The following is a 26,724-nucleotide window of genomic DNA, read 5'->3' as shown; positions in this document are numbered from 1 at the left end:
AAGCCAATCTACTGACACCAGGTACAGTGTTTTTTTTTTTTTTTAATATATAAATTTATTTATTTAATTTATTTGGCTGCGTTGGGTCTTCGTTGCTGAGCACAGGCTTTTTCTATGCAGTGAGCAGGGCCTACTCTTTGTTGCGGTGCACGGGCTTCTCATTGTGGTGGCTTCTCTTGTTGCAGAGCACAGGCTCCAGGCGTGCAGGCTCAGTAGTTGTGGTTCACGGGCTGTAGAGTGCAGGCTCAGTAGTTGTGGCTCGTGGGCTCTAGAGCACAGGCTCAGTAGTTGTGGTGCACGGGCTTAGTTGCTCCATGGCATGTGGGATCCTCCTGGACCAGGGCTCGAACCCATGTCCCCTGCATTGGCAGGCAGGTTCTTAACCACTGCACCACCAGGGAAGCCCCCTACAGTGTTTATTGAAAGACCAAGCAAGGACAATGGGCAGTTCATGCTCAAAAGACCTGAACTCCCTGGTGGCTTTCAGGGGAGGGTTTTTAAAGGCAGCATTAGGGGGTGAGGGTTGTAGGGTGCCTGATCAGCTCACGGACGTTCTTCTGATTGGTTGGTGGTGAGGTAGTAGGGTGGTATTTAGGGAGTTAACATCATCAACCTTCTTGTGTCTACCTGCATGTGGTCAGAATGCAGTTAGCTTCTTCCACCTGGTGCGGGTTTCAATATCTGCAAAACAGCTCAGCGGTATGGCTCAGGATGTTCTCTACAGCCCTTGAGGAGGAACTAAAGGTCCTTGACTTTGTTTTATGGGTAAACTATCGTTATTTGGGTTTTATTTGACTGTTTTCCTTTATTCTTGTATTTTTCACTTCTCTGATTAATTTGCTCTTTGGAACTCAGGGAAAGCCTAGGAGGGTAAAGCTTTTCTACAAACAAGAGGCAGGGAGTGGCAGGGGGAGGTTGGTGTCCATCCCCAGAAGGCACCACAGGGTCCTTCGGTTTCAGTGATACCTTCAAAAAGCCAGTCTTCTAATATCACATGGGAGTCTTTTTCTTCCTCTTTGAGTCTGCATGTTACAGCAGGAAAGTGATGCAATCAGACCCTCTCCTCTTTAATGTTTCCTGGGAAGGACTTCTGAAATCCCAACCAAGGGCACACTGAGCTTTCCAGTCTCATTTGATGACCGGCTGCACCCGGGCTCTTCCCTGGGGGCTCCTTGGCACCTAGCTGAGTATTTCCTACACAGCCACACCAGTCAGGGTACATCCTCTCATTTCAAGTCTGTGAGAACTTTGAGTAGAAGATTTTATTATTATTCCAGTTGCACAAGTGAGAAAAGCGAGGTCCAGGGAGATTAGAGCTGGGCAGCTAATTCCTCATGGGACCAGGATCCAAACCCAGGTCTCTTGGACCCTAAAGCCTAAACACTCCACCCATCCACCTACATTCTTGGTTCAAAGAACTACCCGTCAGGAGTAGCCTGGACCTGGGAGAGGCCAGGGAGAGCTTCCAATGAATCCTCCTCTTTTGATACACCTTCCGGGCCCCTTTCCAGTGAACCTCCAGTGGAAAAACAACTTACACTCCTCCAAGAGAAGTCCTTCCCCCTGAATGTTGCTGTCCTATCCCTCCTGGGTGTAGTCCTGGGGTGCAGAATTCTACTCAGGAACTACTGATGGGTTTGGTGACAGGCTTCATCAGGATGGAGGCTACGTTCATCAGTGTCCCGCAAAGAGATGTTCAGGAACATTTAGACTAAACTGAAAAGCAGCTTCAGCTGTCTTCTTTGTCCACAAGCTCAGCCATGTGGGCTGTAAACTGCAGAGGAGCCAGCAGCCTCTGGCATTGTGGAGTGGCGGATGGATGGTTGCCCCTTCTGGAGTGCCACTGTCATCTGGCCCGAAATCAGGAGGCGACACACATTCGCTGCTGCTATATTTTTTCCCCCAAAGACAGACTTGCTGTGTCTTTAGCTAAATGTCATCTGCTTCTCACACCCACATCATCACACTCTCCCGAGATGTGGTGCTCCTGAGTTACTTACACGGGGATCCTGGGGGGATATTGGGGGAATGGGTTTTGTGAAACCTGTTTGTTTAAAGCATTATTTTGATGTCCAGAAAAATGTCTTTTTTACCCCCCACTAGAGTTCAATTCAACAAATAATTATTGAATGATCACTATACTCAAGATATTCTGCTGTGAATATGACAAAAATGAAGATGCCAGATGACAAGAAGCATTAGTCTCAATGGGGACACAGACACATACCAGCTAACTCTAGTCCGAGGCAGGGTAGGATCTGTGCTGGGTGCTCACAAGGCTCAGTTTATTAGCCATTTATCTGCCTTTTAATTGTATTTTCATTTTTTAACATCTTTATTGAGGCCTAATTTGCATGGCATACGATTCACTTGTTTGAAGTACAATTCACTGATTTTTAGTAAGTTTACAGAGTTGTACAAATATCACCTCAATCCAGTTTTAGAACCACTCAGAAATATTTCTCCACCACCCAAAACATCCCTCATGCCTATTGTAGCCACTCCTCATACCTGCCCCTGACCCCCAGGCTTCGCAACAACCTGTACTCGCCTTTTTTTAAAAATTAAAAAAAAAAATTTTAAATTGAAGTATAGTTGATTTACAATGTATTAGTTTAGTTTCTGGTGTACAGCAAAGTGATTCAGATATATATACATACATATATATATATATGTATGTATATTCTTTTTCAGATCTTTTCCATTATAGATTATTACAAGATATTGAATATATTTCCCTGTGCTATACAGTAGGTCCTCTTTTTCATATATAGGGATCTGCTAATCCCTAACTCCTAATTTATCCCTCCCCCCCTTCCCTTTGGTAACCATGAGGTTGGTTTTTCTGTCTGTGAGTTCTACTTTCCTTTCTTAATAGACTGACCTTTTGTTATATTTTGTATAAGTGGATTCATATGATACTTGATCTATTGACTGGCTACACTTTACTATAATGTGTTTGAGGTTCATCCTTGTTGTAGCACATGCTTCATTCCTTTTTATCGCCAAATAATATTCTATCACGTGGACGAACCACATTTTGTTTACCCGTTCTCCAGTTGATGGACATTTTGATTGTTTCTGCTTTTGGCTGTGAATAATGCTGCTATGAAAATTTGTATACAAGTTTTGATGTGGAGATATGTTTTCATTTCTTTGGAGTCTATACCTAGGGGTAGAAATGCTATGTCGTATGGTTAACTTATGCTTAACTTTTGAAGAAACCATCAAACTGTTTCCAAAATGGGCGAACAATTTTACATTCCCACCAGCTGTGTGTGAGGTTTCCAATTTCTCCACGTCCTTGTCAACACTGGTATTTTTATTTTTTTAATTTTATTTTTTTTAAAATTGTATTTTATATTGGAGTACAGTTGATTTACAACGTTGTGCTAGTTCCAGATGTACAATAAAGTGACTCATTTATACATACACGTATATCTATTCTTTTTCAGATTCTTTTCCCATATAGGTTATTTCAGAATACTGAGTAGAGTTCCTTGTGCTATACAGTAGTTCCTTGTTGATTATCCATTCTATATGTAGTAGCATGTATTTAACACTGGTATTTTAAATCTTTTTTGTTATACCCATTCTACTGGGTGTGAAGTGATATCTTAGTGTGGTTTTAATTCTTATTTCTCTAAAGACATACCGTTGAACATCTTTTCATGTGCTTACTAGCTATTTTTATGTATATTCTAGGTGAAATGTCCCTTTAAATGTTTTGCTTATTTTTTCCTATTGTTTCTTAAAGAAAGCTATAGAGAAAGTGGAGCAACATGGAAGTCTCCAGGTATGGGCGATCATTGTTAGAAATCAGCACCAGGGCTTCCCTGGTGGCACGGTGTTTGAGAGTCCGCCTGCTGATGAGGGGGACACGGGTTCGTGCCCCGGTCCGGGAGGATCCCACATGCTTCAGAGCGGCTGGGCTCGTGAGCCATGGCCACTGAGCCTGTGCGTCCGGAGCCTGTGCTCCGCAACGGGAGAGGCCACAGCAGTGAGAGGCCCGCCTACCGCAAAAAAAAAAAAAAAGAAATCAGCACCAATACAACTTGCCTGCATTCTGGCTTGTTCCAAACCGGGTTGTTGAAACCCATCATAGTAACTACACACGTCAACAACCACAGTAGGGTGTGAGACTTAATCAGTGTACACCACAGCAGGAGAGGGGATGCAGGGCATGTTAGACACCTATGTGCTACCTACCCCCAGGTGCCCAGACCTGACTGTGTCAGTGAGATCTGAAGATTCCCAGCTGCCAGCATCTGCCTCTCAGTGCCTGTGGACTTTTCCCACAAGGCCGGTCTGTCCATATAGGGCAGGCTGGAAATGCCAGAGAATTAACAGCCCCCATAGCAGCCCTCAACCAAAACTGATGTTTGATGGTGGTAGGTGTCTCAGTCCGATTTCCTAAGACAGATTATTATGGACATGGTGGCTTATCAACAACACATTTATTTCTTACTTTCTGGAGTCTGGAAGTCTGTGATCAGGGAGCCAACATGGTTGGGTTCTAGTGAGGGCCCTCTTCTGGGTTGCAGAGTGCTGCCTTATTTTTGCAGCCTCACATGGCAGCAAAAGATAGTGGGAGAGCTCTCTGGGGTCCCCTTATAAGGGCACTAATCCCACTTTTGAGGACTCCACCTTTATGACCTAATCACCTCCCAAAGGCCCCACCTCCCAATACCATCACATTGGAGGTTAGGATCTCAACATATGAATTGTAGGGGACACAAACCTGCAGTCCACTGTGGTGGGTGCATAAATAACATGGCTCCCTCAAATCACAGGGAAGACTTCTGAGGTGTGTATTTTGCACTATTTCTCCCAGTTTCCCAGCAGGATGAAGCATCAGGGCCACTTTGGTAGCAACTTTTATCACATGCCTTCCCTAGGTGGCAGGGACATAGATATATTGCGCCTGAATTTGTGAATTAGGATCTGTCTCTGAAGAGCCCCTACCAAGACACTGCCTCTTGGGCAGTGGGATACTGGTCCTGCTCTGGGACATTGTGACAACTTTTTTCTCTTGCTTCCACTGTGGTAGTGGTTTGCGGCCCTGAGGTACCGTGGACATTTTGATACGGATCCCAGCAGACCAGAGCCAGGTGTATGCAGGCTGACTTTTAGGGTGGGGCAAGGGTCCAGTGAGGAGGGGTCATCAAAGATTGTTCAAGAATGGTCAGGTTGACACTGGGAATGGTCAACGGAGGGGGTGCAGGACAGTCTCTGGGTGGAAGTTAGAGGTAGACACAGGTCGATAGGTCTGGACTTGATGACCTGGGGGGATCACAGCCTACACAAGGCAGAGAAGGATGCTGTCTGCAGATGATGTGTGCTCTGGGGATGATTCCGACCCACACTGAACAGTAGGTGAATGCATGACCCTCAAGGTCTTTTTCAACTTTAGGATTATAAGATATCAACTATAAAGAAAGCTGCTTATAATCAACTATAAGATTATAAGATTATAAATATAACAGTACTTATATAAAGGCCAGGCTTGTCTAGGATCTCAGTGTCAAAGGTCATCTTTAGTGGGCATATTTGGACCTATTGCCCTCCCTGAGGCCTAGTGAGAAGAGATGTTGCTGATTGAAGGGCAGTGAAGGTGGAGCCTCCAGTGTTCAATATTTCAGCAGGGAGGGTTGATGTCTTAGGTTGGTTCCTGGGATGACTCCATTGTTCAATATTTCAGCAGGGAGGGTTGACGTCTTAGGTCGGTTCCTGGGAAGACTTGCGTGCAGGAAATTGTCGGGGGGATGTTCTCAGGAACAACGCCTGTGAGGGAGTGAAGCCGCGAGGATTGGGTCAAGGAGAAGCTTCAGTGAGCTGCAACCAGAGCCTCAGCTGATCCCAAGGGACACCCTGGAGCTGAGATGCCACTCAGAGTTGTCCCTGGTTGAGTTGGGCCCCTGTAAGCCCCTTGACCCGTCATTGGACAAGAGGAGGCTTTACCGGTTGAGGTTGATTCCTTGGAGGGGCTCAGCCATGAACTCTCAGCAGGCGGTGCACCTGGGAAATGCGTGGGTGGGTACCTGAGTCCTCTAGTGGGCATCTGGGCAGCGGATTACAGCATCCACTACAAAGACAGCAAGAGCTGAACAAAGTCACCCAGTGAACATGTGGCCGAAGGGCACTGGTGGTTCGTGAGATACAGCATCTGTCACAATCCTGTGTTGTAATATGTAAAAATGTCCCTCGGGTGGATGATGGAAGAGGTGGCTAGGAACTGAGGCTTTTGTACCCTCCTCAGCACTCCCCTCCCCTCCCCCTCTCCCCAACCTGTTTTTTCTCTTCTCTCATCTGATGCCAGAGTTTGGCTACCGTGTGTTTCTGGCTTTGCTGTTATTACTTGCCTATCCACTTGCAGGATGTCCCCCTTACCTTTTGTTACTTTGGGGTCTTTAGGTTGTCAAGTACCGTGAACAAGTCAAGATTTCCCCCTTTTTGGTGAGCTGGCAAAGAGCTAGGAGAGTTGTGGTCACTTTCAGGAGTGAACAGGTCCAGGGAGTGGACTGAAGCTTTCCAAGGGGAGTGGACAGGAGAACTGTCCCCCAGAAGGTGTGAGGGCGGGAGAACCAAGAGCCTGCAGTTTGCTTGATAGCAGTTAAGGGCAATCAAAAGACCAAGGAGAAGAGCCAGTCCCTAAGTGGCCATTCAAAACTCAGGAGGCTGACCTGGAAGGAGGCAGGTATAAGAACCGGTGTTTGGACCACAGGCATATAGGATGTAGACATTTTTTAATATATAAAGGAATTTGGACAACACATGGTTAGGTGGTCAACCAGACACAGAGTTCAGTAATAATAAACCACTAATCAAATATTTAGAATGCTCTTCATCGTATATTATCTTGGGTCTGCTATGCAAGACTAATTTCTTATGAAGATGAAACTAATGGGAATTCAGCCCTTGAATATATTTGTACATACTGTAGCATTCATACATTTTTTTGGACTTCATGATTGTCAAAATGAAGGATGAGTTTTGAATACCTCTAGGAATTAGAAATAAACGATGTCACTTTTTACCCAAGGTCATCCAAAGCTATTTGCGTAGCAATTCTGCATGTGTACTACACAAGCTAGAATGAAACTTTAAATACCATCAGGTATCCACTAGGTAAACTTGGAGAAATGAGTTTGTTGGGCAGCACGTGTTTATTGAGCACCTGTTGGTGCCAGGCACTGGAGGGATCGGGTGCGACCCACATGGTCCCTGCCCTGGTGGAGCTAATTAAAGAGATATGTCATTGATGGGTCGTTAATGGCAGTGTTTCAGCGTGTCAGTGGCAAAGGAGACTGCACACTGGGAGTGCATGGTGGGGCGCTTAATCTAGCCTGTGAGCCAGCCAGAGTAGAAGCAGCAGCCTCAGTTGTGGCATGGCCTCCATGGCATGTGCTGAAGGATCTGAGAAAAGGTCAGCAGGGCTGGAGCACAGAGGACAAGGATACGCTAGGCAGGATGCCAACAGGAAATGGATGGCGCTCTCATGGTAAAACGCCAGGACTGTTTTGTTTGTTTGTTTTTAAATTTATTTATTTATTTTTTATCTTTGGCTGTGTTGGGTCTTCGTTGCTGCGCACGGGCTTTCTCTAGTTGCGGCGAGCGGGGGCTACTCTTCGTTGCGGTGCGCGAGCTTCTCATTGTGGTGGCTTCTCTTGTTGCGGAGCATGGGCTCTAGGCATGCAGGCTTCAGTAGTTGTGGCATGCAGGTTCAGTAGTTGTGGCTCGCGGGCTCTAGAGGGCAGGCTCAGTAGTTGTGGCGCACAGGCTTAGTTGCTCCGCGGCATCTTCCCAGCCCGGTGATTGAACCCGTGTCCCTTGCATTGGCAGGCGGATTCTTAACCACTGCGCCACCAGGGAAGTCCCGCCAGGAGTGTTTAATAGAGGCACCGTTTTTGCAGGTGTGGGCTGCATGTCAAGAGAGCACAAAGGATGTTGCAGTGCCCTGGGTCCTGTGGTGGCTGACTTGGCACTGTCCGTAAGCCTGGTAGGGTCAGAGGGTGATGGAGTGGCTCCCAGAACGTGGAAGGAGAGGACCCCTTTACAGGAGGAGTGACCTTTGGTTGACAAATGCAGCAAGCTAAGGAGACCCATGAGGAAGTGAGCCAGGGGGATAGTGACTGACTCCACTTTCCTGCCCACCTCTGATCTTCTGTGGCGGGTCCACTGCCCTGAGCCCACAGGAGGTCTGAGGGCATGGGAAGCTCAGTGATGTGGTCAGTACTGGTCAGCCTCACGGGCCAGGGAACAGGGTAGAGCGGGGTGTGGATGGGCAAACAAAGCGGTCTTCCCAGAGGAAGAAGAATGATGCAGACAGGACTGGAGAAGTGGACAGTGGCCAGATTATAAAGAGATGGTTGGCTCAAATTGAGGATCAGTTTTATTCAAAAGCCATTGGGCAGTTATTAAAGTATTTAAGCAAAAGAGGCATGTGATCGTGTTATAGGAAGGTAATGAGGTAGCCGAGTAGTGGATGGATTTGAGAGGAGAAATAGGCGGCCATTAGGAGGCCATTACCGCTCACTAGGAGAGAGGATGGCAGCTTGGACTAGGGCTGAGCAGTGCACCTGGGGAAAATGAGGCAGCTCGAGCTGTGTTTAGGAGAGTCTAGTTTGGAAAGCTGGGAGGATTTGCCTTTTCCTGATGCAGGGGACATTGGAGTTGGAGAAGGTTAGGGGTGAGGAAGGAGAAAGCATAAGCTCAGGTGTGGCCCCGGTCAGCTCGAGATGCTATGAACGCATCCTATGGGCGCATCAGATTAGTAATTGGAAGTGTAAGTGTGGAGCTCAGGGGACAGACTTGGGTCGAGCGAGCGGAGAGCTGGCTGATGAGCCGTCATCTAGGCCAGGGTGTGGCTGCCGTCTCTAAAGAGCAGGTGTGCAGTGAGACGAGAAAAGAGCCTAGGCGAGAATCCCTAAAAACATCGACACTCTGGGATCGTGCAGAGACAGACGACTCAGTAAAGGGGAGTGAGAAGCAGTGGACATAAATGGCAGAAAATCAAGAGGGAGGGAGCGGGGAGCGGGGAGCGGGTCAGGGTGGGAGGTGGAGTGACTGAGGAAGGAGAGACCGGCCTGGGTGTTCGCATCTCCTCGGTGCAGGTTTACCTGGAATAGGGAGCAATCTGTCAGTCGTGGGAAGTAGTGGGGGAACAGGGAGAGCCCTGCTCAGTGAGGGGGCTGGAGCATATGGAAATGGAGAGCTGAGTCGGTGGAGAGTCAGTGGCAATTGAGAGGATATTAAGAGAAAGGCTGGAAGGAGAAAGGTGCCCCTGTAGAACTTCGTCCCCAGGCTTAACCCCCCTCTGCAAGAGCAGCCTCTGTGCTTCTGTTTAAAGGAGGTTTGCAGACTCCGGGCTCTTCTGATTCTGAACCAGACTCAGCATCAGCAAGTCCACCTCCACACCCAGAGCTCCAGGAGGCCTGTCTCCCCATGTCCCTGCGGGCACAACTGGAGGAGTGTCTTCTATTATATAACAGGTCATTGTCTCCATTCCAACCCAAGTGAGGAAAGAAAGGATCAGATCCTGGAGTGTTTGCGGAATTTGGCGGTGGTGCTGAGACAGTTAATGGCATTTTTCACTCTTTCCCCATTCTTTTTTTAAAGAGGGATGGCAGACTGGCTCCTAAGAGTGAGGGATCGGTAGGTTAGAGAAGGTGAAAAGGCCTTGTGAAGAGCAGGGGAGAGACCTTCCCTGGGAGACGTGGAGGGACCCGGGTAGGTTAGTGACCGTGAGTTTGCCGTGACACAGATCCTTCCCATTGTGTGATTTTCTCCAATGACATTGAAGGGTCCAGATACGGGCTTGAAGGTGGCTTCTCCCCATTCTCCCCTTTCTTTGTCCCTCTCTCCCTTCCTTCCAAATCTCTCCAGGTCGGAGTTCAGTATTTCTGTCTTATTTTTAGTTTTAGTTAGTACTTATCCTCGTCATAACTAACTCACCAAACAACTCAGTGGTGTCGTGATCATAGACACACAAATATGTCGCCTTTATAGATGGTAAACTCAAGAGGAGAAGGAGAAGGGGAAGGCTGGAGGCCAGCCATGGCTCACTCGTGGACGTGGCAGTGGTAGAGACATCTCGCGGGTGACCTGCCCGGTCTCGTGGCCCTGGCTCATTAAGGAGCCTAAAGCCTCTGTATTTGTCTTTAGCAGATTTTCAGTCACCTTCACTGTCTGCTATAGTCACCCTCCGCCGTTTTCTCAGGCCTGGGGTGGGCGATCAGGGTGGTGCATGGGGCACAGAGGTGGTCTCCTCATTTCACTGCCTTCTTGGCAAAGACAGGCCACACAAAGGCAAAGGTGTCATTTGCATTTGTCAAGCAAGAGCCGCTGATCACATCTGTATCTACCAGACGGCAGATGTTTTTAAAAACATACGTGTGTTCACCTGTGCAGCCCTCATCGGAGACTTGGGGAAAGAACAGGAGATTTAAGAATGAGTGTTCCTTTTCTTCTCAGAAACCCTCTTATCTGACTTACTTTCAATGTAGTACTTCTGAAGAGAATCGTAGTGTGTCAGGACTTTAAAACATCAATAAAAATGTACCAAATTGCTGCTCTAAGAAGGAGAATTCTGTAGGCTGGGCCTTGCTTGGCTGCTTGGTGGGTGTGAATAACGCTGTCACATCCCCAGGATGTCCATGTCCTAACCCCCAGGGCCTGTGGCTATTTCTTATGTGGCCAAAGAGATTTTGCAAATGTATTTAAAGTAAGGCTCTGGATGTGGGGGAGATTCTCCCAGATTGTCTATTAAGTTGTTTTGTTGTTCTTTTCTCTGTTTGTTTGTTTTTGACTGTATATATTTTATTTTTTCTTTTCCATTACAGTTTATTACAGGATACTGAATATAGCCCCCTGTGCTATACAGTAGGACCTTGCTGTTTATCCATTCTAAATATATACAATAGTTTGCATTGCTAATCCCAAACTCCCCATCCATTCCTCCCCCACCCCTGACCTTGGCAACCAGAAGGCTGTTCTGTATGTCTGTGAGTTTGTTTCTGTTTCATAGATAAAGTTCATTTGTGTTATATTTTACATTCCACATATAAGTGATATCATATGATATTTGTCTTTGTCTGACTTACTTCACTTAGTATGCTAATCTCCAGGTCCATCCATGTTGTTGCAAATGGCATTATTTCATCTTTTTTATGGCTGAGTAATATTCCATTGCATATATGTACCACATCTGCTTTATCCATTCATCTGTCGATGGACTTTTAGGCTGTTTCCATGTCCTGGCTTTTGTAAATAGTACTGCTATGAATGTAGGGATGCATGTATCTTTTTGAATTGTGGTTTCCTCTGGACATATGCCCAGGAGTGCGATTGCTGGGTCATAAGGCAACTCTATTTTTAGTTTTTTGAGGAACCCCCATACCGTTTTCCATAGTGGCTGCACCGATTTCAAACGTACTTAGTCTTAATCCGTTTTCATGCAAGCCTGTTCTTGTGTGTGTGTGTGTGTGTGTGTGTGTGTGTGTGTATTCATAAAAACCATCTATTAGGTTTTGTGTAACCACAGGGATCCTTCTGAGAGGGAGGGGGGAGAACACAGGGACAATAGGAGATGTGATGACAGAATGAGAGATTGGAGTGATGTAAGGAAGGGTCACAAGCCAAGGAATGCAGGCAGCCTCAAGAAGCTGGAAAGAGCAAGGCGACAGATTCTCCCCCGGAGCTTCCAGAGGGGGCACAGGTCTGTTGACACCTTGACTGAGTCCCAGGAAAGGGATCTTGGACTTCTGGCCTCTAGGACTGTAAAACAACACATTTGAGTTATTTTAAGCCACCGACTTTGTGCTAGGTCACAACAGTAACAACCAGACACTAATATTGTAGGGTAGTTTATTTAGAGGTTTTTTTCCCTTGTGTTTCACTGATCAGTTACCCTGATGAATTTATGTGGTTGGTTTGCATGTGAGGGGATGGGGGGCGTGATGCAAGCAATTAACTTGAGTTGGTGTGTTAGCACCCATCTCAACCTATCGGCAGTGTAGAATCAAAGGCAGAGAGGAGGAACCACCCAATCTAAAGCCCCAGCAGTCAGGTCCTGTCAACCCAGCTCACCCTGGAATGTAGCAGGTGTTCTGGCCAGAGTCGCTGATGTGGCACACACACGCTCTGAATTAAGCACAAGGGATCTTCCTCTTGGTCCAAGCTTTCTCCTTACATATGTGACTCAACATGGTCCTATGCCTACCGACATAGCTGCTGATACCTAAAAATGCCAGCCTGGGCTAATGACATTTGTCTGAAATACTAACTCAGTTTACTATTGAAAGTAAGCTATTTCAGTGGCTTAGTCTATAATCTTAAAAGAGTGGGAAGAATGTCTCTCCTACTTACGCTAAAGTCTGTGATCTAAATGATTCCAGTTTTAAACCCTTTTTAATTTTTTACAATGTTTATTTTTTCAAATTGAAAAACAGTGTATACTGAATGTGTAAAATTTATAAAATGTTTGTGCATAAGTCAGAAAAACAAGAAAACACTTGTAGTTCTACCATGTAGAGGTGGGTATATTAACATTTGGGGGTATATTCATAATTAGGTACTTGTCAGATTTTTTTTTTTTACTGTTTTCTGAACATTTCCCCACATCAATATATGTTCTTCTATAATATAATTATATCGTGGCAGCGTTCTGTTTTTTAATATGTATCTTCCACAGTTTATTAGCTAATCCCTCTATTTCTGTGCATTCAGGTTGTTCCTGCAATTTTATTGTTGCCTGTTCTTGTGCTTTGCCCATTTCTTTTTTGGTATGTTATTTGAAAAATAGGTTTGTGAGCTTTTTGTTGTTGTATGTTAGGGTTATTAATTTTTGAAACAGATATGTACAATTTTGAAGTTCATTGTTTGCATTTTCATTTTGTTTATGGTAAGCTTCTTTGACCTATAAATATTACTAAATTTTTTGGACTCTAAATTATTTAGCTTTTTGGATGTGTCTTTGGTGATTTCTATTCTCTATTATTTACAGATTGATTTTCTTCACTTCTGATAGCACACCAGATTTTAACCAGCCTCTCCTTTAGATCCAATACAACTTTTCTTCTTTGTGGTGCAGGGGTGGTATTTCTAATGCTTAATGAACCACTTAGTTCATTCTATGTTAAGAATAGGTTTTTTTTTTTCTCTTAGCATATTTTTGACCTGAATCATCTCTCTTGGCTAATTTGATTGTTTGACCACATAATCTCATCTTTTAGCAGCTCCAGGCTGAATTCAAAATATATAAGGATCAATAGAATGTGAGTCTGTGAATGTGCACATACTTATGTTGTGAATTAAATACCTATGAAAAGTCATTTGCATCTAATAAAGGGTCTTTTTTTTTGCCCCGCACGATGAAAGAGAAAATCTCTAGTACATGGCTTCCATTTCCCACGTTAAAATGATGTCTGTACTTTTTTTTTTTTAACATCTTTATTGGAGCATAATTGCTTTAGATGTCTGTACTCTTAACAACATAAACTGATAAATTAGAAAAAAATCAGATTCTTCCAATTGCATTAAAATTTGAAGAAAAAGAAATTATTTCTTTCTAACAAAGCAAGAAAAAAAAAATCTGAATAAGCTCTGGGCTTCTGGAATTTCCCATTCAGCTCTTTCTCTGCTTATGTTCCAAACAGTTGCATAAAAGCAATCCTAAACACATGTTTATAGAGGCTGCACTCTGAGATACTGATAATGAATTCTACGTAACAAGCACACTCTTTGCCCCGGCCGTTGGAATTTAAAGTATACATTTTGTAGTAATTTTGATGACTTCATTTTGAAACGGTTCTTAACAGACATCTTGGAAATGTCTTCATGTCATGACTTTATTCATAAACCAGCCTGTCAAAAACCTTAGCTTTCACTGGCGAGAAAGTGTCTCAAAATGCATAGGTAGTTGTTCTACCTATATCACCCGCCATCTTGAAAGGTCATTACTCATTTCCACGACTACTTGCATGCCCTGGCTCACTGCCACTGGGTTTTAGGACCGTGTGGAGAGGAGACCATGACATTGACTTTTCAGCTATGCAGCACTGGGTAAGGGCTATATTCCTCTTCTAATTATGATGATAACTTGTGCTGGGGAAGCTGTAGTGTTTACTGTTATGGTTAATGGTCAATGTCACTCATCAAAAGGGTGATAAACCAATAGTGGGATCTTGGAACAGGAGAGGAAAGATAAGTGCAATGTGTCATTTTATTCACATGCTAACAGCTCATAATGAGGACTAATAGGACCTAATGTTTATTTGTTCAATAAACAAGCCATTGGATTGTGAACAAGAGGTCAGCGTGGCCAGCAGTGAGGTGTGAAATGCTCCATCAAAAGACATTATTTGATGGCTAGAGCAAAAGCCCTAGAAAGTCTCACAGTAATAGCACGTACAGCAATAGGTAGTACAGCACATGGGTCCTCCCCCTCTGCTTCTAGGAAAGTAAGTGGATGCTTGTGCCTTTCCATCTCCAGTTCATGGCCCTCTGATCTTGCCCTTTTGTGAAGCGACATATTCACACAGATGTGTTAAACCAGCACTTCTCATATTTAGTGACTTTGTTAAAATGCGGATTCTGGAGTGGGAGGCCGAGATGCTGCATATCTCACCAACTTCCAGGTGAGGCACATACTGTTTCGGGTCCTTGCACCTTCTCTGAGTAGCGTGCTGATTCCATCTTGCAGGAAGGAGGGAACACAGCTCAACGGACGTAGACTTAGAGTCTCTTCTAATAATACGGCATGTGCTTAAGGGGGTAGAAGAATGTGAGGGATAAACGTGTAGGCCCTGGGTGTGAATCCTGGCTCTGCCATTGCTAAGTTTTGGGTAGTAACAATGAACCTCAAAGTCTCTATGGCCAACGACAGTGAAGATTTATTTTTTGCCTGCGTGTGTCGGCCTGAGTGTTGGCTACAACCCTGCTCCTTTAGCACCCACCTGAAGGCAGCCTTATCTGGGACAGGACATTTTCCCCAGATCTGTTGGCAACCTCCTAAAACTTCTGCTTGGATTTGCGTACTTCATGTCTGATCACTTGTCATTGGCCAGAGCAAATCACATGTCCAAGTCTGATGTCAGTAGGTAGGGAAGCCGACTCCTCCCACGAAGTGGCAGGTGGGGGTGTATCGCCCCCTACAGGAAAGGGAGTGAAGCGTTGGGACAAGAACAATCTCTCAGAAGCCACTCAGTAGCTGTACCCTCTTGTTACTTTCACAGGGTTGTTTTCAGGATTGAATGAGCTGAAGTGGATAGCACATGGTACCTGACACATAAGAGAAGCTCAGTAAATGTTTGTAATCATACTTGTTATTGGGTTTGTTCTTATACGTCAACCCGATCCTCACTGCCAAGTTGCTGCATCGTCCAGGCTGAGGAAGGTCCCTATCCCTTCCTGCCAGGACACACAGAACATATGGAGACCCACTGTGGACTGAACAATCAGATCACTTGAGGCATTTGGTCAAGTTAGGTGCTTGCTTGTGGTTCTAGGTGGCTGGGTTATCACACAGTTATTCTTGAATAATTTTAGGCAGTGGCTTAATCTTCCTGCCCATCACATTTTCTGAGTTTTTGGCTTGAGTTTTAGATCACTTGATTTCTCTATTCTAGTCTCTGTATTTTGTCTTTGACCCACTCTTTGATCATTTATTCTACAGATATATGTTGAGTGTCCAGTTACGCCAGACGTTGTGTGAGCAGCAAAGATATGTAAAAAGTATGGTTACTGTCGAATGAGGGCTTAGCATACGCTACGTGTAAGCCCCGGTTCATTACTATCCAAATGCCAAGTGGTGGTGGAAAAGGCTGCAAAGATGGGATCCAGCCTTAATAAATGGGAATCTGAGAAGCTTGAACATATCTATTGATCCAAGGGGTACCTTTATAGGTTTGTAAGCAGAGCAGGTACATTATCTGGACTTTAGGGAAAAAACTGTGGTAGCATGTGCGTGTATAGGCTGTAGGAGTGTCCAGTGGTTGGGAACTTGGTGGAAGGAGAGGTTATAGGGGTGTGATATAGAGCAGTGGTGAGTGAACCGGGTTGGGATGTATGTGTATGTGGGAGAAGAGAGTAACCAATGACCTTAGAATTCTGAAGGTGTTCATGATGCCATAATCAGAAAGAGGAATCGTGAGCAGGCAAATGGTTTAGATGAGGGAGGAAATGATGCATTCAATTTGGTCATGAGCTTGCGTTGCAACGTTTGAAAGAGAGTTTCAGGTAATCTTTAGACCAGTTAACCAGATCAACTAGTTGAGAATCCATTATATAATATATGTTAAAGATACATCAGTCTTAATCTCATCAACCTTAACTCAGGGAAGAGTACAGACCAAAGCATATACAGTCCTTAAATGTTGAAGCATGAGATCATTGTTAATGCAATAGCTCATCTTACCAGGTGGCTAATATTTTTTTCAATTTGACTAAGCATAGGCATAATCTATTTATGAATCTCTGATTTTGGAGCAGTGTGTTGTAAAAAAAAGTTAATGTGTTAAATTTAACTGTGATTTAAATTGATGTTGCCTGAGTCCCTAGGGACAAATGAAACACAAGAAGGGTGGAAGAAAGAGCCACTTCTACTGTTGCCTAATGATAGGGAAGATTTGAAAATCAAACGCATCGATGTAGCCTCACTGTGCAGCAAGGAACAAAACCGAATTAATTATAAATAAGATGGATAAATAATTTAAGCATATCACTTATTGCCTCTTTATTGCTCAACAGTTGAAAAATTATTTCAATTAGAAACTTAAACTCAGTTTGATCGACGATGAAGAGTGAGCAGCCCAAGATAAATGTAAATCCCTTTGTGACATAAAAATTTGATTTTGCAGCGTGAGGTCTATTAAAAAGAAATTAATAATCTCCAGAAAAAAGAGGTAGTGCCAAGAAAGGTTGGCCTTTTCCTCACAGAATATCGCTTATTTTAAAAGGAGAAAATCAATAAACTTATTACAGAGATTTTCTTTTTAAACCACAAAATACTAACCACCAACCTCCCAAACGAACAAACAAAAAAACTGATAAATATTTGTTTCTTTGGATTTCATATTAAAATCATAGCATGTGTATGCTACTTATATTTCACATGATCTTAACTTTCTTCTACACCCAAAGAAATAATTTGTTCTCTTTTCGTGCTTATTGGCTTCCTCAAGGATGACAGAACACTCGCCCCTTTGTTGCACCTGCAAAGGGAGGGATTTGTCCGGCTAAAGCCACACTGGATCTTATCCAAGACAAGAGTGTCCTAGAAAGCTGGTTTGATTCCCGTGCTTTCTTTTTCTGGTACCTCAAAGCCCTCCCTCTGCCATCCCTGACAGATGCAGCTGATTGATGAGAGCGCTGTATGTGTAAGGTCGATCTGAACCTCAGAGTCCTTCTCGTCACAGGACTCCAGGTGGTCACTGCTAGTAGATCAGAATAAGCATGTGAAAAAAAAAACAAAGAAGAATAGGCATGTGGCATGAAGCCTACATGCCATCTGACTGAGGATCTGAGGCACTAAGAATCTGGTAACATCTATCTGTCATCTTAACACTGTGTCTGATTTCTTAACTACATGCAAACATCTATCATCTGATGCTTTAGTTCAGGTTGTAGAAATGAGTTCTTTCTACTCTATATATGGAAAGTAAAGGCCAGAAGTAAGTGTCTCAGGACATTAAGTTACACACATATCTTACCTTTCGTACCTACACCTTCATCTGAGAGATGGAGATATCACAGATATCCACAGGCTCCCCCACTGCCCTGTCTTGATCCTGGCAGTGTCTGTAGACAACTGAATTTGTGACACCAGCAGCAGACTTCTGGGCTTCCTTATTCTCACCCACTTATTCCTTCATCCCTCCCGTCTTGGACTGATAGGTGCCTTCCCCAAATTCATAAGTTGGAGCTCTGATGCCACAATGTGGTCATATTCAAGATAAGGCCTTTAGGGAGGTAATTAAGGTTAAATGAGGTTCTAAGGGTGGGACCCTAACCCCATAGAACTGGTGTCCTTATAAGAAGAGGAAGAGACACTAAGGATACTCAGGCACAGAGAAAAGGACATGTGAGGGCACAGTGAGAGGGTGTCTGTCCACAAACCAAGGGGAGAGGCCTCAGGAGAAACCAGACCTGGTGGCACTTTGATCTTGAACTTCTAGCCCCAGAGCTGTGAGAAGTAAATGTCTGTGTTTAAGCCACCCAGTCTGTGGTATTTGTTCAGGCTGCTGAGCAGACTAAGACACCTCCCCTACTCCTAAAACCACGGGTGGAATGGCAGAAATCTGTGCCCAAAGCTGGGCGAGGGACCCACACCGGGGTGCTGTGACCCTGAGCAGCTCCTCAGACGTCTCCCCATTTCCCTTCTCTTCTGAGGGTCCATTGCACCAGCTTGATCCCTGAGCAGGCAGGGTCACACCTGAAAGTCTAAAAAACCTGGAGCTTCCTGCAAGACATCTGATTTTTTTTTGAAAGGGTGGCAACAGTTTTTACTTTGTGTGTTTGGTAAGGGAAAAGGAAAAGACAGAGCATAAAAAGTAACTGCTTTCTTTTCGCATGCCACCCACCTCCTCTACTCTTCCCCTGCTGAGGAGTCTCTTGTGTAGGACAGGAAGATACTGACTTGAGGCTTTCTGGGGAGGCATGGGCAAAACGAAACCAGAGCTAGAGAACCCAGAGAACAAAGGGGTTTTATGTTCCAAGGGCAGAGACCTGCTGGTAGAGGAAACAGACCCTTCTAGGAAAGGAGAGGGGAGAGCCTGGGTGGCCAGCTGGAGACACAGTGTGTCTGGAGAACTTGGAATATGATGGGAGAATAATTTGTCTGGTCAGCAGCCCAGCGTGTGTGTGTGTGTGTGTGTGTGTGTGTGTGTGTGTTGGGCATTTGTGGTAGAGAATGAGGACTCTACATTTGTTGGACTCTGTGAAATCAGCCTAACTGCCCTTTGCCCTTTGCCTCCCAGAGACTTCCGTAAAGCCTTAATCTTACTTAAATTGTTTTTGCCTTTCATGCTGTTTTTTCAAATGTGCTCTGCTCTGCCTAATGTCACGGATGAGAGCATCCTAGAAGCTTTGCACAAACACACACATGTATGTATGTGTATTAATGTGTGTACATGTACACACGTATAAACATATACAGACATATGTATGTGTGTGTGTATGTGTCTGTATATAAAGTTAAAATGCTTTTGGTTTAGAGTGGGCTTAATAATACACAGGATTTGACCAATATTATATGAGGCAAGAACCAAATAAATGGTTTCCAAATTTATCATTTTAGACAAGTTCTTACTTTAATCACAGTTTTTCTCATCAAGTAATTTTGACTCCATGCAAACTTTGGGTTTCTGTTAGTAGGTCATCGTTTCTTTTCAGGAGGAAATACTTGTCTTTGCAAGATCAACGTGTTACACTAATTTTATTGATGTGAAGAACCTACTGTTGTATTCTTAAAATACCTATTTGTAACTCTTAAACTTATCAGGAAGGAGAGGACAAGGCCACAAGGGGTCAGCCTGTTGAAGACGGTTATTATATTACCATCAAATCAACCAAGAGCATACGTGCTGTATAAGTTTCTTAGGGCAGCCACAGCAAAGCACCACAGACTGCGAGCTTAAACCACAGAGATTTACTCTCCCTGACAGTCTGGAGGCCAGAAGTCCAAGATGAAGGTAAGGGCAGGGCTGGTTCCTTCTGAGGCTGAGAGGGAGAGTCTGTCCCAGGCACCCCCCGAGCTTCTGGTGGTTTGCTGATGACTGTAGTGACCCCTGGCTTACAGAGCTCTGCCTCCATCTTTACATGGCGTACTTCCTGTTGGTATGTTTCTGTGTCCAAATGTCCACCTTTTGTAAGGGCACCAGTCATATTGGGTTAGGGGCCACCCTACTCCTGTCTGACCTTGTCTTAACTAATTGCATCTGCAACCGTTCTGTTTCCGAACAAGGTCACACGCGGAGGTGCTGGGGGTGAGGACTTCAGGAGGGACACAATTCAGCCCACGACACCGGCTGGTCTGCACACCTAACAACTACTAAGTAAGAATCCTTTGGAAAGCTAAAGAGAACCAAATAGGCCTCCAATGAAATGAATACCTATTTTCCCTTTCTGACTTGTGTTCTTGAAGGAGACGCTTTTTAGTCCCCTTAGCTGCGCACGGTGAGGATGGAGGGACAGGATGGAGTTTGAAAGCACAGTCAAGGGTCAGGTCAGTCCGCGTCCAGTGAGCCGGGGACACGCCTGCTGTTCTGTGTTTCACGACCTGGTGCCTGGGGTCGGGAGTAAGACAGTGTGGAGAGAAGCACATTTATTTACAGCTCAAATGATTACGTAGCCTCTTCGAAACAGGACAAGAAACCATCTTACCATATCCCCACTCTAAGAACAAAAACGACATATTTGGATGTTTCTTTATATTCTGTTTATTATACACGTAACTCTTGATACTGTGACTATTTAAGAGGATCTTGTCGGAGGATTGCAGGTCACCTGTTTTCCTCTTCAAATTACTAGAGCCTCTTGGAAGACAGATAGAAACTGGCCCGCCCTCCATCCGTCCATGTAAAGACCTTTGCTTCTATCAGGCAGTCACCGTAGAGCAATAATGGAGTTATTACTCCACACATGGAGTTAACATATACACACTACTATATATAAAATAGATAACCAACAAGGACCTACTGTATAGCACAGGGAACTATATTCAATATCTTGTAATACCCTATAATGGAAAAGAATCTGAAAAAGAATATATATATATATATATAACCGAATCAGTATGTATAACTGAATCACTTTGCTGTATACCTGAAACTAACACAATATTGTGAATCAGTTATACTTCAATAATAAATTAAATAAAAAGATACTAGGAAGGACTAAGAATTACCCATTCCTGTACTGAACTTTAAAAGCAAAGGCTCACACTTATCTGGGAAGTACGCATAAGGTCTGCCTATGCTAGATTGTCTGAGGCACCGATCGGAGCCACGTGGACGGTGTGTGCTTGGTCAGGCTCCCAGCACTGAGGCTGAGGGTGAACATCTGACTCTAAGAAATGGAGCAGAAACATCAGTCTACTCTTCTGCATCACGTGTGACATTTTAATTACATAGGCAGCTTATCAGGACATAATGAAGCAGCTGCTGTGATTATGGAATTTTGTCCCACTTAGTTACAAAGCTGCACAGCTACCTAAATGCCGTCCTTGTCGCATCTAGCATGCTTAGGTTCTAGAGAAGGTGTTAAGCCTGACTTATTGTCCAACTCAGACAGTCACTCCATTGCTGTCACTTTTTCTTTGGAGCCAAAGAATTAACATTTGAGTTTTCCTCTGAAGTGTGGTTCATTTTTATCTCAGTTGTCTTATTCAGCTGTCAGTTATCTTTCCTCATCTTCTTGATCATCTCAATGCTTCTCTGGTTTCATTTTATCTTTTTTTTTTTTTTTTGCGTTACGCAGGCCTCTCACTGTTGTGGCCTCTCCCGTTGCGGAGCACAGGCTCCGGACGCGCAGGCTCAGTGGCCATGGCTCACGGGTCCAGCCGCTCCGCGGCATGTGGGATCTTCCCAGACCGGGGCATGAACCCATGTCCCCTGCATCAGCAGGCGGACTCCCAACCACTGCGCCACCAGGGAAGCCCATTTTATCTTCTTAAGGTAGCATCAAACACATCTGTTATACCAACAGCCTTCCAACAAATGAGTGTGTAATATTCTCTAATTATTCCAAAGGATAAGATGAAACATTTAAGTAAAATACTTTTCCCAGGTCTTTAGTAATATTCTACCACTATTTTACCTTTCATGAGTGCTAACTATCTATGAAGCAATGGCATTAAAATATTAATATTTTTCCAGTAGAAATTCTAGACTTAGATTTTGATTGCTAAGTAGAAAACAATTCTTTAATGGTTAAATATAAAACTGTGGCCCTATTAAATTGTTACATTACACTATAAAATAACGTAAAAAAGATATATTGCTAAATTAATCTTTTGATTGATTACTACATGTCCTAATAATCTGGTTTAAATTAAATGTTGGATTATGGCTTTAGATTTAAATCATCATAGAATACCTTCCATATGTCTTTACAGTAAAGGCATTCTGATATTAAAGCAAAATCCATCTATGATATTCTCTAAGGAGTTACAGATATTGTGCGCCTAAATCGCTCAATTTGTAGGACACTGGAGTTTGGAGAAAGTGATTAACAATAGCTGTGGCCGGCAGTTACTTACTGTTCCTAGCTCTAGGGCAAGTTGGAGACAGTAACCAGTGATTCCAACACAAAATGAAATAGAAGAAACGGACCAACCTGGTAAACGATGTCCTAGGTTCTAGGAGGCGGTGGTTATGCTTCCATCTTGCCTGGGACAGTCAAGATGAAGTACCTCCTCCGGTGAAGCCATAAGATGCAAGTTCTTTGTGTCACAAATCAAAGTTACACTTTAACCCAGAGGGCACCCAAATTTATTTACAAACACAATAAATTAGGATAAGCAGGGTCATGTCCCCATTGAATTTCTCTAATGTTGTCCTTCTAGATGAAAAGAAATATGTGTTGGTTAGACATTTATTTTTACTCAGAACACAGAAATACAGATTTGGAAAAAAAATTGAGATCCGTTTGTGTAACAATGTTTTCTTAGTGAATAGCGTGTACTTATTTCAGAACTAAACACATTTAGTTAATTGTGAATATTTAAGGAATTCTTGGAGGAGAGCTGAGGGAAGTGAAAGGCATTTTTGATTCTGGTGTTAATTTGCTTGGGTGTTACACACAGAGATAGTCAGAGCTTCCTGTAGAGCAAAACGAATCCTTAACTCTGGGTCACCTTTGCCAGCCAGCGGCGGGATTTGCACGCCTGCTTACATACCAGACCATACCCATAATGTCCGTTTTCCTGTAGTTTCTTTCCCTACTTCAAGTTCGCTGTTAATGATTACTTTTAAACACATCTCCTCAGCATAAACTTGTGCAGGGAGTGGAGAAAATGAATATTATAGTGTAATTTTTTCCAGGTATATTTTGGGCCTGACCTTGAATTCTGACCTTTCCATTCCCCTAAGTCTCTCTATGGGTACAATATTGTATCAGAAGGTGCTCGAATGGATGCCGTTATTGAGTGTATAGCAGTTGTGGGTCGAGTAGATCATGGTTGTAAATGTGAAGAGTCTCATGTTACATTGAACTGCTTCTCGGCTCCTAGTAGGAACTAAAATAAACAGGCTTGGATGGATGAATAGAGACTGAATGCATATGAGTAGACCTTGACTGGATGGATCCTAAGATGGGCCTCCATGCAATTTTAAACACTATAAGGTAACTCAAGTGTTTTGACATTATAAGGAGCTTGAATACTTACTTGAGAAAAGGTATAAAGTACAAGTCCCAAGCCTGATATGAGCAAAATTGGATCCATTTTTAGCAGCTACTTAGCAACCATGGGAGGAGAGTCCATAAGTCTACTGTGTGTCTGGACTAGGCCACATGTGATTATTATGTTATATATGACGGTGGCATGTCAATATAGACAAGGTTAATTTGAAAGCGTGTAACTGATGTCCCAGGTCTGAAGGAAACCCTTAAATTGTTTCATTACCTGCAAGCCTTCCATTTAAAATTGACATCACATTTGATGGTACCCTGACCTCACCCCACTGGGGGCTTCTTTGCCTGGGGTATGGGTCTGACACACTATGGCCAGTGTTGTGTTTTGATGAAAGACTTTCCCAACCATTTCATGGACTAGTCCTATATGATCTTTACAAAACTGAACAGTGCTCTGTCTATGTTGGGGGAAGGTCAGTGTTCAAATATGTTTAGGAAACTGCTGTAAGTTTCCAAGTGAGCCCTTGGGCTTTGGAATCAGGCAGGGCTGGGTTCTAATCCCAGTTGGTTAATTGTTAGCCGTGTCATGTTGGAAAAATCACTTAGCTCCTCTGAGCTGTAGATTCCCAATTTAAAAAATGAGAACAATAATACCTAATTTTTAGGTTTGTCTGAGGATCCAATATGCAGTGTTGCCTGGAATGCACTTTGAGAAAAGCATCTTAGAGCAGCAGTTCTCAAAATTTAATGTGCCTACAGATCTCCTGGGGCTCTTATTAAAGTACAGGCTCTGATTCATTTGGTCCAGGGTAGCCTCAAGACTCCGTGTTTCTAAGAAGCTCCCAAATGATGCTGATGGCGCTGGCTCATGGGCCTCCGTACAGGTAGCGAGGGCTCGGGGCATGTGGGTATTACGCCTTTCCTTGTGAAGTGTTTATCTAAGTGATTTTCTTAGATGAAATACTCCTATATTAGCAGTAGGGGCAGAATATCATCTCCATGGAAGACACAGATAGGAATGTGCGGAGAGGAGAGACACACTGAGTGCACTATTTTCTGTGAGGTTTTGATGAAATGACTGTCTCTACCCCTCTAGCAGTTGCTCTCTGGGAAGAGAGAAATGTTAGTTTTCTCACCATTGTGTCCCTAGTACCTGGAGCTTCTCCTGGTGTCACACAGACAGATCAATGCATATCTAATGACTGAACGAGTGAATGAATGAAAGGACTCCAAGTCTTTTTTTTCCCTGGGTGTCTCAGATGCCACACCCCAGAGGTTGGGGGAAAGCCAAAGTATGGTATTAGAAAGACACATACAAAATTAATACTTAGGTAACATATAAAAACATTACTTCTACATATCGTTTACTGACAATATTTCCTATTTTCTGTCAGTTAAAAGTCTTTACTAATATTCTTCTAATAAGAGCTCTGGCCTGCAGGGGCCATGCCCCTGCAGAAGCCCCAGGAACAGGTAGGACAGTAAAGGTCAGTTTTCCATGAGAGTAATTCCATGGTGAGCTCAGGGAAGGGTGCCTGGATGGGTCCAGTTATTGCTTCAGTACAGCCCCTCAAGATCTCTGCATGAGACCATTTTCTTATTAGTATGTTATCACAGCTTCTGGGGGACAATACACAGTCAGCTGGGAAGGTCCTCGAATGGAGATTTCTTGCAGACTTCTCCATAGCGTGGGGCCGGTTCCTGTTTACAGCTTAGAAATTCACCAAAAAGAGTTGATGTTTGTGGCTCAAAACAATTGCTTTGCCCTAATGTAAGTTTATTTCCACTGTAATTGTATCGGTCTCTACTCCCTCCCAAAATTTTAGTGCAGAATCCTTCCATTTGGTTGGAAACTCTATTTCTGTGTATTGAGACTTCATGAACGAGAGGACTAAATGGTGTATTTTAAGTAAGTAACCAAATCATCGAATTAATAAAATATGCCATAACATGGCCTTGTGTAGAAGGAATATGTTATGGGAAGGTGATTCTAATAAAGGGTGATTTATTTCTAGAAATTCAAAGCATGTTTTGTATATCCTCTAGTAGAAGAAGACACATTAATTGTTTAAAAAAACTTGCCTTAAAATAAAAATTTTCCTTAACTCCCCCAATATTGCCTGCCCATTGGATTAAATACAGAATCAAGTTTTACCTTCCCAGTATTTTTTATTTTTTTATTTTTTGCAGTACGTGTGCCTCCCACTGTTGCGGCCTCTCCCGTTGCGGAGCACAGGCTCCGGATGCATAGGCTCAGCGGCCATGGCTCACGGGCCCAGCCGCTCCGCGGCATGTGGGATCTTCCCGGACCGGGGCATGAACCGTGTCCCCTGCATCGGCAGGCAGACTCTCAACCACTGAGCCTCCAGGGAAGCCCCCCCCCCCCCAGTATTTTAAAGGTGTGCATGAGAAGGAAGAAGGGAAGGCAATTTCACCAGGTACTTGGGGGGCATGACCCCCAAATAGATGCCTTTGGAAAGCAATAGATTCTTCAAATTGGGCACCTTCAAAGCGTCACAGTCATTTGCTTTCAAAAATGTAGTGCCGGTGGACGTATGGAAGACACTTTTATGCAGTTTTATGTGTGCTGAACTCAAGATACCATCCACGAGTTTCATCATACTGTTTGCATCGAGTTCGTTGTGCCAGCCTGATGTGAAGGGATTTAAGAGGTTTTTGGTCCCTTCATGTTTATGTTCCATGTGCCTCCAGGAATGTCTTTCCTTTGTCTCCCACTGGAGAATTACTTTTTCATTTGAAGTTCTTTCAAAGAATGAGCTTTCTCCAAGGGCAGAACTGAGGCCTTTCAGTGGTTTGTTACTTCCCCCTCCCTCTCTCTCTCTCTCTCTGTCTCTCACACACATGCACACACACACACAGTAGGAGGTTTAAAGCCACATATGCAACATCCAATCTCACCCCATCTATTGCTTTACAAGTGCACGGGTACAGCTTTGTAATGACAGATAGATACATTGTTGCGTGTATTATGGCAATTACATGTGCTGCTCCTGGTCAGAATTGGAAAAGCCAGTGACCACCCCTCTTATGTGGTAAATCTCCCCTGGACTTTGGGTGGATTGCCTCCCTGGACTGAGAAGGGGGGCTGGTGTAAGGGTCTCAGCGATCTCTGACTCCTTCACTACTGCATTGACTTGGGCTTTCTCCGAGGCCCGTTTTCATTCCTTCTCTTCTCTCTTTTCTTACAATAATTTGGTTGCAAAGTTTTTCTGTAGGATGGAGAACAGTCCCAGTAAAACCACCAGCTGGTTACCTCCCTGAGGGGCTCAGATCACGAGCTCTGTGGTCAGAACTCTTTATGTGTGTGCCACGAAGGGAGGTGACTTCGTGGCTGCCGTGGTCAAGCGTGGGGCA

General features: G+C 44.0%; 1 long non-coding RNA gene across 1 annotated transcript; it reads left to right on the top strand.

Moving 5' to 3' along the window:
• The first annotated feature begins 4,721 nt into the window (after nucleotides 1-4,721).
• LOC141278503 (uncharacterized) lies at nucleotides 4,722-20,040 on the top strand. The gene is made up of 3 exons (XR_012331266.1): nucleotides 4,722-4,807; nucleotides 19,499-19,688; nucleotides 19,961-20,040. It is a non-coding gene; the product is annotated as an uncharacterized lncRNA (long non-coding RNA).
• Nucleotides 20,041-26,724: the final 6,684 nt, after the last annotated feature.

The sequence above is a fragment of the Tursiops truncatus genome, chromosome 4, assembly GCF_011762595.2.
Source record: "Tursiops truncatus isolate mTurTru1 chromosome 4, mTurTru1.mat.Y, whole genome shotgun sequence".
NCBI lineage: Eukaryota > Metazoa > Chordata > Mammalia > Artiodactyla > Delphinidae > Tursiops > Tursiops truncatus.
The sequence above is the reverse complement of the archived record's forward strand: the minus strand, read 5'-3'. Positions and strand labels throughout refer to the sequence as shown.